We start from the raw sequence: 16,513 nt of genomic DNA, 5'->3' as shown, positions 1-16,513 counted from the left end.
AAATTAATTATCGATCAAACGAGAGATTAAAGAGTAATTATTGCGGGTAGTTGAAAATTATCCGTGGCTTTCAGCAACTAATTAAAGCACTTCTGAAATTTAATATACGGGGATCATTTAATAACTAAGGGGACCAACAGCTGTAGTTGGAAAACTTTCTAAATAAGAAGAACGACAGTTTCGAAAGCGTAAGTTGATACGCTCGTCATAGATGAAAAATAGCTGTTTACAATTTATTTAATAACTTAATTAATAATGGAAAGTCCGGATCGTACGAAAATAAGCATTAAATAGAAACTTACCGTCCGTGATTCTCTTATTCCTTGTTCACCAATACCTCCTTACATTCGATCTTCTCATTCCCGAGCACTGTTCGTCCAATTTGAAAATTCTCCCAGGATAATTAAATGTTCCCCAACGATCTCAGGATTTCTGCGCAAAAGAAACAGAACAAACTTCGATTCACCAAGTAACACAATTAGTTCGTTTTCTTCAAAATTCACAAATTTCTCTGAACAGCGTGCCCGATGCGATCGAGAACGTTTCCTAAGGTGAACTGTGACCTTCGCGAAGTTGAAGCCTAGCCGAGCTCCATACTTTCTCCTAGATTTTCAGCGTCGAATTCTGAGTGCACGAGGTCGGGAGAACAAGAAACGAAAATAAGAAAATGAGGTGAACGAAGAGGAGACAAGTGGTCCACTAAGGAAGAAGATTAGAAAAAATGAAAATAAACAAAAAGAAAGATACAGAAGTAGGAGGTCGATAGAAGAGGAGGAAGAAACTGGACCCGTCCTCATTAATTCACCGAGACGCACGCTGCAGACTGGTTCGTTAGCCCGATCGAATCTCAATTAGCAAGTCGGGAAGCAAAGTTAAAGGCTCGTCCAGACTTGATAGACACCGTCTACGGTCAGTCTGCATAAATTGCTGGTTCGACGAGTGTCTACGGACGATTGTAAGTCTGGACAATCCTTAAGCGGCGCGGAGAGCCGGCTCCGGAAACGCGGAAGCGTATTTATCGGGAAACGCTTTTAGTCGCTGGCGCGGGTTATTTTCACAGCCAACAAAGAACCTTTTACCCGCTCAGGTGGCTTGGGTTCCTCGTGGAAAAATCCTATTTCCATGCCGCGATCCATTTGCCGTCGGGAAATCAGCTCGCCGCGATAAATAGCGAGATGCTCGCGGCTCGTCGCGAAAATGTTCGAGCGTCGCGTCGCGTCGGATCGCGCCAACAACTCTCACTTGAAATCGCCGTGAGCCGATTTCCATTAGGCTAATGGCCATCGTTGCGCTGTTTCCGTTGCTCTATCGAACGAAAAGACCAGCGTTGCGAGACCGTGTCTTGTTTCTTCTTTGAAAGTGTTCGAAAGGAGTGTGTTTCCGTCGAACAAAATCGAGAGTTCGATTATTCGACGCTTGTGGAAACAATCGTTTGCCGCGTCTTTTACGTAACAATTCGTTCCTCCGAATGAAACCTGCGACTTTAACTTCCATTTGAAATTTCACTTAATGCTTTAGATCAATTAACCCAACGATGCACGGTTCTTTTTATCCTCCCGTATCCCCGATTCACGATACACGGGATCCGCCGTGTAAGAATATGTAATTCGGATTACGTGTGCCGGAACAGGGCATGGGGGTTAAACTGTCAAACAACGTATCTGGCAAATCCAATTTATCAAACGATAAATCTTTTAATCCGCCGTGATCGCGTCACTATTACATTCAAGGCGCCCACCGACTCTAGAAACCGTGATTTTATTATCAAAGCTCGTGCTTTTCCGTCAACTTTAATACTTGGCACGCGAATTTACGAGCCAGTGAAACGTCAAGCATGTTTCTAGCCTTCAAATGTTTTCGCAGCTGCTCTCTAGACGGTCAAATACGGCACGATGGAAAAATGTGGAAGCTTGCTAGTAAAGCTCGATTCTAAATCAATGCAGTTGCATCATCATCTCTAAACTATTTTCCCGCCGAGTAAACACGTCGATTGGCACGTGAGTCATTGGTAAACTGGCGCCTGAAATTTTCTATTATTGTGTAATTAACATATGCAACGAGAAGGGAAGATTTACAAGCGGCCAATTCTACTAACAATTCAAGTTTCCTTATGTCTTACCATTCGCGTCTGGTTCTACTGCGACAGTCGAACGGTAGCACCACTTGATTAACCCGAAAATCCTCGGCACATGTGTTATTTATCCGTCGAAACGCTTTCAACTCGAAAGCACGTAGGTCAAATGTAATCTAAGTAAACAAAATGTTACGTACCAACAAAAGAAACGAGTGCTCGATCAGTGACGAACGATCAACAACGTCGACGATTAAATAAAGAACGATGAGTCACAGAGACAAAGAGTCGTGAGAATCGAGCAGTGAACGCATCGAACGGATCGACGAGGCGCGATAACACTCGATATCTTGGCAAAAATACAAAATCGAACCGATCGCTGCGGATCGAAAGACGTGCGCCGTGGTCAGTGGACAACGTAATACTGGGAAGCCGAGAGAGTTCGGCTGGTATATTTAAAAAGCAGAAACTCAGAGCTGCGTTAGCGTTACGAACGGCTGACAGTCTGGCACACAGACGGTGCAATACAATTGGCACCGACCACCGCGACCGCATGCTCGAAGCGTGCATATTGTTTCTCTCGCGAAAAGTTATAAATATAAAGCCTTTAAGTAACGTTTCATTCCTTCCTTTGTCGAGCATTCCCTCGAACGAGGAGGCTATTTTACCAAGCAACCAGCCGTCACATCGGGACGCAGTTGTGTTAACAAATCGACACGTAACGAGACTCGGTTCTTGACCGATTACCGAGGATAACCTGGCTCGTTCAAGGGTACAGGTATACGCTTTGATATCGCTCGCTTGACTCCGCACGAGAATGCAGGTTTCTGGTTAACGACCGATAGTCGAGCTAGTTGATTAGGGAAACGCGAGCGATTAACTGGCTCGAGTACTAGAAGAAATTGTTAAAACTGTGCAGGCGAATTATCGTCGGTAATAAACACCGGCATTGCGCAACGATGGAGCAACATACAAAACGAAACAAACGAGATCACGTGTCAAATGTAAAACACACCTGTGTCTAACGTGCTCGTGAATAGCCACAATTGCTACAGTTAGCAGAGTAAAGTTGAAAGAAGAAACACGAACGGTATTATGATGTTTCGTCCTAACGTGATTCTTGCTGATTTTATTCATGACCCCTCGTTGCATTAACGCGAGACTGAATTGCAAAAGGGTGTTCGTTAAAGGTCCAAACGAGCGTACCGAATTTTTGGGACCGCCTGGCTTTGTCAGAAATTTTCAGGCGGACACGCGACCGTTACAAAGGCGAAAACCGAACGAAATTAACGAGTGTACTGAATTCGTTACAATGTCTGTCTTCATCTTTATTCGATTCGCTGCGACGTACCTTTAGAAAGCGAGAAAGTTCGAGGATTCAGGAACGAAAAGTCACGTTTGTCTTTCACCGGGTACCCGCAGTCGGTCGTCTTTTATAAACTTTGTCAATCAAGCTTTATTACGGTGCCCGCGTTAGTTGTTCGCTACTTTCGTTCCCTATTTTTAACGCGAACCCAATCGCACCTAAAAACGACGCACGGAAATCGAGGAGATTGCTTTTAAACATTTATATCTTCGTCAGGGACGATCGATCGTCGAGACGACCTTACAGACCGAACGAATTAGCGGTTCTTAAATTAATAATCAAGAATAAACGGCATGGAACCGTTAAGTTACTTGATGTAATCCAATATTAAAGGGGTTGACAAAATTGGAGAATCTATAAGTGTTGTCGTGGCCCAAACTTACAAAATGTATAGAAGAATGTTAACTTAAAGTCAAATATACGATTTTGTAAAATTTAGAAAATAAAAATGACACGAAGTACAAAATTAAATGAAAATTTGGTCCGAGGGTTAATTAAGCAATCATTCTTACGAGGAAACCGTAATTTTTGCCTTACTTTTTCCGCATAGAAGCGGCACGTAACCATCAGTTACGAGATTATATCATCGATCACGGAAGAGGCAAGTGGTAGAGGGATCGATAGACCACGTAGAAGGTTGATCTTTCGATGGTCGTTTGCTCGACGCTCGGCGTCTCGAGAGGACAGCGTTTGCTCGTGGGGACGATTCGTCAGGATCACGTCTCGGATCGCGCCACCGGATCGCGTATCGTTTGTTGCGCTTCGATAATAGATGTTCTGCAAGCACGGTAATCGATGCGGTAGCTCGCGCAATCGATTCCTCCTAGCTGTTCGAAGAATTTAATACCAGCTTGATCCGGCTGATTAATAATTCGAGGCGTTAGAGAAATAGCGGCAGGGATACGGTATCGATCAGAGGTACATATCGAAGAAGATTGCCAACGCTCGAACAGGAGATTCGAGGAGCAGTGATAAACGTAAGCTACTCGCAAGCGTGAATCTTCTTTCTCCTCTCGCGACAAGCGCCGGTTGAGTCTTTGTTAATCGCGTTCTACTAATCCCCTAGCGCGACCAAGCTTCGTGTGTCACGTATGCGTCCTCAAACAGCTTGATTCCGCACATTTCGCTTACATAATCGCGTGAACTGCCGGTTCGACCTCGACTTCCGATACGACTACACGCCAAGTGATTCACCTCGAGCAACCGATAACGGCTTGCCTCGTAAACAAACAGCTATTAGCGCGATTTATCTTGGAAGGGGTGAAAACGAGTCACGAGCATGCCGTTATTGCTCTATTGGCCACGGGTGAATTCACCTGAGCGGCATAATTGATTTCCGTGTCCGGACATACGAAAATACGAGCATTTTGCTTTAAAGAGCATTTGCACCTATTATTTTGAAGCCAATCTAATTTATTTTGATGTCTAAACCTGGAGGGAACAGTGGTGTCGATTTCCTAATGTCCTTGTTTTGTCGATTTCACAAGAAAATTACTATTTTAATACATAATAATGAGTTTATCCCTAAGTCCCATGCGATGGAGTGAATAGACACTGAAAAGTGGAGGTGCAATAAACACCGTGTGTCGCCGATCTTCCTACCGATCGAGGTAACTCCGTACTCCCTCTAGAGAAACTCCAGAGTCCTAGATTTGCCGAATTACCTTGTCCCGTTGGTTTCACGGGAACAAAAGGATAGAAAGGAGATCCTGGAGATCGACTCGATAGATTTGACAAATGTCTTCTACTTTGTTTGAACGACCATCGCAACGGACTGCCACGTGAATCCTCGGGTCAATCCCTCGATCTCGAAAGTCGTGAAATTTTCTAACACCTCGAAATGTACTAGAAACGATCAATTTTTCTTCGGGATCGGAATTCGAGAATTTGATTTACAACGGCGCTACGGTTACCGATGGTAGTCGGTTATTTGTCGAGTCGAAACGTGACCCGAACGTGAACAGCGCGGAATTCTAAATAATATTTGATCAAGTCGCGTTATCCGAAACTCCCGTTGTAAATCAACCCGTCTAAGCGTACCTCTTACATTCTCTCCTGTTTTCTATTTTTTCACGCGATTTCCGGATTTTCGTAAGGCAAACACGGAGCAAAACATCGGCTGCAATAAGATGCTCGCCTGACGTCAACCTGTCACATGCCTGTGTACTCGTATTACGATGAATTACGTCCGAGGAGACACTGTGCTCTCACATAATCAAACACGCGCACAGGGAGCCGTGTTAGATATCGTCACCCACAGGTGCGCGAACTTCGAGAACGATGAATAATGTACAACCTACACGGTGTGCTTTGTAATTCGGTAAGACAGCCGAGATAATCGCTCTTTCTTTCTTAAAGTTTCTCGCTCGACTCATTCCTCAGACCTTTCAGAGGTAGAGCGAATTATTCGGAAATCGAGAAAATTGCATTTCTTGAAAGTGTGCAGGTTCCTCGGTCATATTTCATTTATTAATGGATTGCATCCAGGTAAAAAGGTAAACGAAGTAATAAGGAATTAAGAAACTACCCCGAGAGTTTTTATAAATTACTAAATGATTCTTTTAATCTTGGGAAGAGGTTGGTGGAATATTAATGAAAAATTAGGTTAGGATCTTTTACTTGGAATCGCTATAAGACGCTGCACTCACACCGTGCGTCGCCGACTTTCCGGATGCATGTATTTGTGCAAGAGATAAGTTGACGAACGCAAGAATTTCCAAGTTTCTTTTTCACAATTTTGGCGAAACAAGATTTGGGAGTGTCCGATGTGCTTACTTTTTAACCATTCTACACCGAATACACAAAAGACTGTAGTAAATACAGTTCTACGTCCAAACAACGTAGAATTCATGGTATATACTCGGTTAACAAACCTCGCCTCTGGGAAGGGACTAGCACTTTCCCCGGCGAATCCGCAGCCTGGTGTACACAAATTCAGTGTGCATTTACATTTACGTTTAATTTAAACATACGCGGCCATGCATGCCGCTGAATTCTGGTGTTTCACGCGTGGAACTTCGGCGTCTCTTCTACAATTGTCATCGTTTTCGATTCAACCGTCCCCGAGCCGGGCTGTTTCCGACCGAAAGCGAAGATTAGTTCCTGGCACGCATTCCGCGCGCATATCAGGACGAGCTTTAAGCGGAATTGCATCTACCGTTGCCGAATCTCCGCGTCCTCGGTACGTGTTACGCTCCACGCCAGACACAGGCATTCGCGACGAAATTGGGCGCGCTGTTTTCTCTGATTTCGCAGCTCCAGTTTCGGCTTCCTTTCTGTTTCGAGACAGAACAATCCTTTGCGAGGCGAACGAAGTCGGTTGAGAGAAGGAGCAAATGATATTTTGCTTGAAACGAAGTCAAAAGTCAACACGGAGGATGATCCGATCCGATTTTATGGATCGTCGAAAATTTCAATTATTCAACACTATAGTTCGTTGCTTGATTCCGTAATTTAATGTTTGCTATTTCGTCTCGATGGAATGAGAGCATGAGCGTTGTTCCCGCGGTAATTTCTAAAACATTGAGTCGAATGAGCTACGATTAAACATGCTCGTCCCATAAAAGGAACGTTTCCCTTGTATGACATTCCTCAGCATTCTAGAGCACGACCAACTCTTTACCCTTTTCCCTATTTTTATTTAACCGTCGGATGAATATTCTTGAAAGAAGACACTCGGTGCAGTCGCTGTTACACAATGTGATAATAAAGTTCCGGAAGACAACACACGAATACAATCATCCTGCAATTTAAATTTTATAAACAGTTTAATTTCTAAATAATTACTTCGATTCGTGCGGAGCAGATTGCACAATGCACTGTATTTTGAAAAAAAATATTTTATCTTCCTTATCGCAGTTACATCAGGTGACATAATTCTGTTCATATTTTTTTATCTCGGAAAACTCGATTCTCCGACAGCGTTGCATTATTTCACTATTGTCTGATTCACTGACAATACTGAATTTTCGTTATTTCCTGGACATTGTCCGGCTTGCACTAGAACTGCGTCTATTCTTGTTCGCTACTTGTAAACGGTGTTCGCGGTTTTAGCATAATTCAACCAGTTCCGCACAATAATTGGTAACACGAAAACTTAGATGGTCACCCTATAGCGTGCCAGTAAATGTATCAAGTGGTTTCTGTTATGGACATAATTTACAACCCTCCTGGCCACGTGGTACAGTAGAACCACCCCGTTAACCCCTGCTTGCCTGCTCACGCTATACCCCTTTTTTTCTTGCATTCCTATTATCTCATACACAGATGCTTATTCTCTCTGGTCTAGATTTTCTCCTTCTTAACTTTCTTCATCCCGCTAGTTAACCAGGCTTCTCGGTTTCATTTATCCATTCATTTTCATTTCCTTACGCTCGCATTATTCTTTCTTTATCCACCTGCACCCCACCGCCATTTCCGTAGCCACATTTTCTCATCGTCCATTCTCCCTTTTATTTAAATTTCTCTCTCCTTGTCGTCTCATCTCAACTCGGTACGGGCGTGAACCCTTTCACAAACTCGATCACGAATCAATTACAAACGTTTCCATCATCGTAACTCCCTCGCATTATGAATCGATTCCTTGCTACTGGCTAAAGTAGAAAGTTTCGAGCCACGGTTCGAGTAGTTCGTTAAACTAGGCGCACCATTGTCGAGGGACCGCTAATCCGTGTTTCCGTGTAATAATTGTAGCACTTCGAGGTCTCTTCGCGAATCAAGGAAGGGAGAGAGAGAGAGAATCTCTTCAACGTGTAGATGTAGCGAGTAATCCTATTACAAACTCTCGGTTTCAAAGAAAAAGCGATCATAGCTTCTGGATGCTCTCGGCCTGCTATTCCGGAACAGTTAACTACTTCTCTCGATCCGACTGTTCGTATTCATTGCAAGAAGATCGTTGAAAGTTTTTACTTTCAGTAAAGTTCCACCGTAAGCACTGCGTTACCTCGCGGTCCCTTTGTCGAGAAGTGTACTTTCAATTCCCAATCCCTCTCAACACGCCACTCAAGGCAATCAAGTGTCCAGAGGTGTGAAAAAGTATCAACGAAACTCGCTAATACAATTATAGCAAAGAGAATGGAGAAAAGAAAATACAGCTACGAGAATTCGATAAATCTGTAATGGAAGTATCGTCCGTGTAAAGGAAATCAGAATCACGTTTTTATACCAAAGGCACTTGATTGCCCTAAATCGGTTATCTCTCGGTCATTGCAAAATCGAACGGAGTAAAATAATAAAATAAAAAAATTGCAACATTTTCAAAGCAAAGGACGAGTGATGGCTCGCGGGCAAACGAGCAATCCAGAGTGTCCGCGTGGTTGATTTACGAGGGGGACGGAATACGAGTGAGAAGTCCAATACGAACGGGGATACTTTATTGCAACTGGTCCCCTGTGCCTGGTAAAGATTAACACGTAACGCGTGCAAAAATAGTATTACACCGTAATTTCCGGGCCGTCTGTATGCACGCGCGGAAACAGGATTAAAAGAAACGTTCGTATCGTCGCGCGGAAAATATGTCGTTATTCCCATTGTGGTACGAAAATGTTGACCGTGCCGCGTTGGGAAATTTGCATAGAGAAAAGTTGGTCAAAAGTCGATTTTCAACATTTTTACCACGAGTTTGAAATTACTGTTCCACGATGTACCAGGTCAACGCTTTGACGAGAGTAAAATTATTTTCTATAGAATATAAAATAATTTTGCCCTATTCATCGCACCCGAATAATCTTGTGGTAGTTTAAAGAATTTCGTTTCGAATCGCGAAGTGCTCGCGAGAAACGATGCGACAGCGATACGGCTGAATACGTAACCCTTTGGGAATTCAATACTTTTGGAATACAATATCGATGCTACGAGTACTTCCGCTGAATAAATCTCGAGTTCGAGACGCGTACAGGAGGATCGGCGTGTAAGGTAAACTAGCTCGCTGCAGGGTCGAGAGAGATACTCGTAAAATCGTTTCTTCGCGGTGTTTCCCCTGCGAAGTTCGATTCGAGCATTCGTGAATATTCATAGACCTCTTGAACGTAGTCGCACGGAACGCAACGCGTACAGAAATTCATTGTTTCCGACGCAGCAGGATTTCTCCGATTTACCGATGAACATCGAAAGCGACCCCGATGCTTGCGAGAGGGAATGACAACGTTAACGATGACGAAACGCAGGCCGACCCAGTTCCACCCTTTCGCGCGTGTACACTCGGACGAAAAGCTGATTTATTGCCACTACGCTCCTCTTACCCCCTCGGCTAATGCTACATTAAACTTACCGCGAATTTATGGCGCATTATTTCGAACGAATATATCTTCTTCGCCAAACTTGCATGGACTTCAACTTGTACACCTATTTTGCCTAACTCTAAACGGTTGGTAAGAAGATGGTAAATGGTGAACAAAAATTTTGATACATAGAGTTTGAGATTTCGTAGCTTCATAGCTTCACTTTTTAAAATTATCATCTAAAATCTTCGAAGCTCTAGCAGGCCTGTTACTAGGGGGTTCTGGCGTTTATTTCTATTTTATTTGAACAATACCGAGAACCAAACTTAGAAAAGGGGTAGAGAAATTCTCTTCTCTCTGATTTATAGACAGCAATCTCTAGATGGTCGAAATATCACGCGACTTTCCTGCTTCCTCTTCGACGATGCGCCAAACACAGGGGCTGCTTCGATTCGCATCCGTACAGAAAATTGGCACCGATTCGACGCGATCGTTCGCCCGTATAATAACCGTCTGTGTCGGACATCGGTGATGCTGATCGGACATCCGTGTGCCATCCATGTGTTCCTTCATCAAAGGACGTGTCCACGTGGAACGATGAGAAATCGCTCGAAGATTCAACGTATTATATATATATATTTTTTCCCTCTCTGTCAATTTAACGATTATGAAGATGATGCGCAGTGTTCAAAAGCAAGCATTCGAATAAATGAAATCGCGCGATACGATTAAACTGCAGTCGAGTGCGATATCGACGGTGCCGTCGAGACCACGGTTCGCCCATTGATTCCATACGGCATTTAAGTGCTACAACTCGGCAAAACGGGGAGCCAGGTAAATTACTTCGATTATAGTTATTTCCCCGTGGTGAGAACAGTCATTTCACCCGAATACGAACCCCTCTGCATTCGCCTGCACTCGCTACATCAGCATTCATCGTCTATGCACGTGTGCGCGCATCGTTTGACACCGAACGACGTGACGGTTCATTCATTATCGCAATAAATTCCAACGATTTACACGGATACACAATGTACATACGCTTTTGCACGATATTTTTCAACAAAACTTCTTGTTATCTTTACAGTCGCGTTTGATATCGCTCTCCGGCGAACTCCTTTATACGTCTAGACAATTTTTGAAGACTGAAATTTCACGGAATCGAGATTTAATGTCGCACAGACGAAATTTCAGGGTTATTTAATTTTTTTGCCAGCTAGAATAAGCCGAGGGAAATTGGACTAGGATTTGAGAAGCGGAGCGTAACGCGCGGTAATCAAGAACGTGGATCACTCAGCCGTCAAGCTTGTACCATTCTTTTATTCCTCTCTTATATTATTTTCTTTAGGAGATCTGGTTCGCCAGGAATTGAAAGTTTTATGCCTTTTTTCTGCGACAGGATAAAATTTTTCCGAAAAGTCTTCGTGTCTCCGCGGAGACCTCTTTGATATCGATACTCGTTTGCTTGCATGGAAAATCGATAGTTTCTGTAAACGACACTCTTGACATCGTATTCTTGGATATTCTAACTATGCTCAAATTTCCATTGTTCTTTTATCGCGAGCATCTTCTACGTGTTTCTACAATTTTCGAATATCCAACGTTCCGGGGAAGTGTTCGATCGTAATTCTCGAACGTGCCCTTTCGCGATAAGATAAGCCCGTCGGGAATTGTTCTTAGCACTGTTGAAAGTGTAACCCGTTCGAGCAATTACTTTCACGCCATCGAACGAACGTTTCTTCGCGGTAATCTTGAATATTCCCGTGCATCGGTCGACACGAAACGGCGATAAACGGCCGAACGTGGGTGGCGAGAAACTTTTTGGAACAAAGAAATTATTTCTATTCGGCTTTAATTTCGTCGAAACTTTCGCAAGTTTCTCAGGACGAAAGAAAGGCTGCGCTTCAAAGGCTCGGAAAGATTTCGCCCGACCCGTTGGAAATAGAATTCGAAAAGTTTCCGTAATCTTTTCGATCACGAAAGTTATGTTAAAAGAAAAGAGAGGATAGAATAATATCGTTCTTCGAAGAAGTCGAAGAGAATTTTCTTTTTTCTAAATTTGGAAACCGGGACGAGAGGCGGCTCGAGTACCGTCGACGATGGTTCAGCAAGCATGATCGATGGATAAACTTTACGGATAATTAGGTAACCGCGTTCTCTCTATTTACAGGCGAGTGTTGGTGCACGTTTCAAGCTCAATGGTACGAGGCGAGAAGTACACGACAGAAGCGTTCATTTTCGATGGTAACGCGTCGAAGTTGGCACGAGAAACCGTGAAACGTATTTATCCTCATCGTTTCTTAGAGTGGTCTTTCATTCTACGATAGTGCGACACGCCAACATGAAGCGCCATCACATAAAAATCTCGTAAAATATAAGACGATGTAAAAATCCTTAGCTTTAAGGGCTGTATGTTGCAATAAAATTTTTATGAAAGTTCATTTGCTGTAAAGTTATTCGCGTTTCTTCCTACTTTTCCTCCATTTTCCTCCCTCCTTCGCGCTAGAGTCGATAGACGATCATACTAGGCCGACGATCGAACGGCTAGAACGCGTGGACAATTTCAATTTTACACGGTCAACAACGAGGAGAATAATTGCTCGAATTAGCAATTCAATTCCTTGCGCGGCGATATCGAGCCGCGTATAAACGATTCGTTTCACCGATAAACGCTACACGGCCAGATAGCACCGATTCCCATTCGGGCTTCACAATGTATGTACAGTATCGATGTTGTGTTATTTCATTCTGATAGTTCGCCTTATTTTCGTTTCAGCAGAAAATAACAGTAATCTTCTGAATATTTGATTAGCTATCGGAAAAAGTTTGTACGGCTCTTCTGGTGGACATAAATTTCAATTTATTCATCATAAATTTCCTTCCAACTGATCGAACTATTATTGCAGATGTTTCCTCGACTCGCTAAAAATATAAAGAAATCGGTTATGGCGTGGCTAATTTTGCAATCGTAAACAACGCGTCTCATCTGGAGTGCACGTGTTGCTAAAGAACTCACTTGCATAATCCATGAAATTCGCCTGTCCATCTTTCCTTACATAAACATCCGGTTGGAATCGTACATCATTGAAAATAAAACGCGATCGACGCGTTCATCTCGAGTGAAATTTCTTATCCGTCACTCACCTTCGACAGTCGATTGCTCGGTATCGCGTACAATCTCGCAATCTTTCGATCGATACGACACTTCCTGACGAACGATTCTTAAAGATTCCGAATCGATCTTTCGAAAAGCTCGTTCCACGATCCCGCGCAAGAATATTCGCGAACGCGTCCATCAGAAGAGGAAGAATGGGCGCGAAACGTTCCGCGAAGACACGCTGTCAGCGAGCATCTTCTCGGCATAAAATATCGGCAAGTTCCTAGCTGCCTGCGTAACACGAGTTTCATTTCTAACAGATAATTTGCCGTCGGTTACTGTTCAGTCTATTGACCGCGTTTTTAGCGATTGTCAGTTAGAGGAGCATCGGGAAACGATAGGCTGGAGGAGTTCATGAATGAACCGGCTCGTCGCGGGAAGAAGGTAATAGGGAAACGCTCTAGTGGTTAAAGGGGTTGAGAGGCTAGAGTCTAAGTTCCTTTCGCACTGGCTCCGACGACGACGCGGCTGCTCTCCGTGCGTCATCGCGACGAATCGATCTCGCGAGATCGTAGGACGAGCGTGTTCTCAACTTAAAAACCCCCTTCAGTTTTACCCGCTAGGGTGTACTAATAGAAAGCTGAAATCAACTCGGAATAAAATATCGGATCTACGAATTTTATCAACGAGAAACACGTTCATTTATTCCCCCGGCCAAATGTCTGCCCGATATTGCGACCAGTTTCCGCTGTTTCACATTTCATTTTCAACTCGTACAACGAAATCGCTCGCATTTGCATTCTTCCATTTTTCATTTAACGGCCTAAAATAAACGGCGCAAACAAAGCCATCGACGTAAATTAACAGCGCGAATTTCGCGTTTTATATTCGAGAATAAGTATCGAGTTTGATTACGAGTGGAAGGGATTTTCCACGTGTTTAGCATTCATAGTGTTAATAGACAACGGAGAGGAAGGACCGCGTAACATCACGCTGCACGCGCTATGCAAATAATTGCAGTTGGTCGATCGTTAAATATAATTATCGCCAATCAAAGAGTAGTCCTGCACCACCAACATTCGCCAGTTCGCCCAAGAAATCCCACAATAATTGCATTGATCGAGTCTATTTGCACGGTCGCAGGGAATGTTTGTTCCGGAACAGACGGGCAACGAGTGGCCCTCTAATTATAGCCGATCCGACCAGACCGTTTTCAACGAGCGCAATAGCGAACGTGCCATTACGCGTACCCCTGTTCTCTATTCTTTTCCCTCCTACCCCTTCGAATGGACGTCTGAGCGTCACGTCTCGTGTAATTTCGGAGGGCTAAATGCAAAGGCACCGAAACGCGTTTCTACAAAGGAAACGCGTCCTTCGGAGTTTGCATTTCCGGAAAGCACCAGGGTCTACTACTCTGCTACGAAATCGTGATATTTCAGAGACGACGCCAGGAGAAGTTTCTTCCTCGAAAGAATTGAATTACTACGACGCGAGACTCTGACGGTAGTTAAGAGAAATTCCGCTCGTCGCTGGGACGGTTCCCATCGAAAATAATGCACTCTGCCCACCGACGTTTCCGGCCAATTTTATAGAGAACGACGATCTTGATCCTTCTCTATTTTAATTGCCAAAACATCGTCGATCGCTTGGAACAAAAGTACGATGGTTTCGAGTGTGTCAATCGGGTCCTTGAACTCCTATTTGTTGGTCATCGGCTTTAGCCAACGAAAAAATCAGTGGATTCTAAGTAGGCCGGTGTTTCATTAATCAAAAAGCAATCGAGAGATCTCCGATTCACGGTGGTGTTCCATGATAAGAGGAGGCGAGAGAACGGGCCGCGATCGTAAATCGATTCCACGATCGAGAATCACGTCAGCAGATGGTCGAGATACACAGCCCATCGACGTGGCTGGTACACGCGGTTTGTATCAGTGTGCGTGTATTGTGCGCGCGGCCTACTCTGCCAACTTCAACCCCCTCTCAGCTCACCCCTTTCTCCCTTTCTTTCGCGTATCCATGACGTCATTGCGCCCCTACCATCGTTTCACCATCGCCACGATGCTTGTACTCTCCCTGTCGCGCTCGCTGTTAGGATAGGATCTGCTAGAGGTCGATACACCCCCTACACACCCTTCTTTCCAACCAACTGGCCTTCTCTCCTCTTCTCTTTTTTTTCCTCTCTTCCTCAACCCTGCCACGATCATTCTCTTTATTTTCTTCGACTGCCTGCTTTCTCGTTTTCTCCTCCATTTGCCTCCTCCTTTAACGTTTCACCTATCCACGTGCATCGCCATCTCGTCCCGTGGCCTTTTTTCCCTTCAACCCCCGACGGTACTGCGCTACCGGACACTTGGCTGCTCGTTCGTACGTGTAGTCGAAGGTTGGAGAAAGAATCGAGCAGAAGGTTGAAGGTAAAATAAACGCCGTTGGTTTCGAAGCGTATGTGGCGCAGAAGGGTCGAAGCGAGCCAGATAATAAGGGTTACTGCGGTGTTTCTTGGCATAGTTCAAAATATTCTCGAGAGGAAGGGGCTACAGACGATGAAAAATGCCCTACCTTAACGTTGTTTGAAATACCATATTGGGAGGAGGGGGTTGAATTGAAAATCAAAATGATTTTATTGCAAAAACAAATCTAAATCGAAATAGCCGAACCACCTAGTTGACGGAAAACAGAAAACAGGCATCGGATAAAAGGTAGTGGAAGAAGTAGAGGAGCGGTAAGTAGAAAGGTCATGGAAAAAGTCGACGCAAGAAATCAGGCAAGTAGAGGGTGTGAGGCTATGACGTAGGGGAGCCCTCGAAGCGTGCACGCAGCAGCGTGTTGGTAACTGTGCGTGCATACACGGTCATACACACGCAAGCGCGACACAATATGACGTCACAAGGGCGGGGTCCTCGTTAGCGGCACTCTGCCAGTGCACTGGGACGGCCAAGGGGTAAGCAACACGTGGAAAAGGGGTCGTGTTAGACTATACTCGTCTATCACCCTCAGATCCGCACCCTATCCCGCCAAGTTGCCCTAGTCGCGTTTAAAAAGCGTCTCGACTACACCCTCTCGCACGTCTGGCGATTCGTCGTTCGCCACCCTTTGCGCTCAGAGAAATTGGGTAAACGTTGGTGATGTGTTATCACCTTCAATTTTTCGAGCAATTCCCTTTTTCTCCAGATCAAGATCGAAAGAGTGCAAAATTCTGGAGTGTAAATTTTCTTGCCAGCAAAGAGAGTGGTCGATTTACCGACGCTAAGTTTTTCTAGGATCTTCTACTTACTTCATGGAAACGCGGGAAGCTTAACGATACTATCGGTTTAAAGCATTATTTCCGGCGACCCGCATCTTCTGTGAACAAGAATACTGGTATTCCCTTGCCGTTGCGTGCCGTACACGCCCCTTGAGCTACTTTGCGGCTGTCGGCCTCTTAAATTGTTTCAAATTATTGCTGGAGTTATTTATCGTAAATGCGGGAAAGAGGTGAGCTAGAGAAGTAAATTTCCATAAGTAGATAACTCTGAAACATCGCTGGCGAAAGCTTCTTTGGGAGAGTGGATAACATGCTTGTTCACCAAACGGGCAGGCCAGAGTTCAAAACCCTCGGCGCGAGCGAGAAAATTTTTCACTCCAAGAAAAACAATTGAAAAACCTACCATCCCGGTGTGTGCCTTTTCAGAACCAAAGTGAAAAATCAATTTCCTGAACTGGGGATATAGAAATTTGGAAAAATTTTGGCAGCTCCTTTCTCACAGAAAAAAAAGAGAAAGATT

The 16,513-nt window shown here is 44.2% G+C and overlaps 1 protein-coding gene across 3 annotated transcripts in view; it reads right to left on the bottom strand.

Moving 5' to 3' along the window:
• Window positions 1-16,513, bottom strand: part of LOC114879009 (sodium-coupled monocarboxylate transporter 1) — a 150,438-nt gene that overhangs the window by 29,783 nt on the left and 104,142 nt on the right. Inside the window, exons 1-2 of one of the 3 annotated variants that reach the window (XM_029193462.2) lie at window positions 2,272-2,501; window positions 303-432 (exon numbers count right to left, since the gene is read on the bottom strand). The gene's annotated coding sequence lies outside the window, so the exon portion shown is untranslated. The other 2 variants (XM_029193463.2, XM_029193464.2) reach the window with 2 other exon arrangements.

This window comes from Osmia bicornis, chromosome 9 (assembly GCF_907164935.1).
Source record: "Osmia bicornis bicornis chromosome 9, iOsmBic2.1, whole genome shotgun sequence".
Taxonomy (NCBI): domain Eukaryota; kingdom Metazoa; phylum Arthropoda; class Insecta; order Hymenoptera; family Megachilidae; genus Osmia; species Osmia bicornis.
Note: the sequence above shows the minus strand (reverse complement) of the source record. Positions and strands in the feature narration are given on the sequence as shown.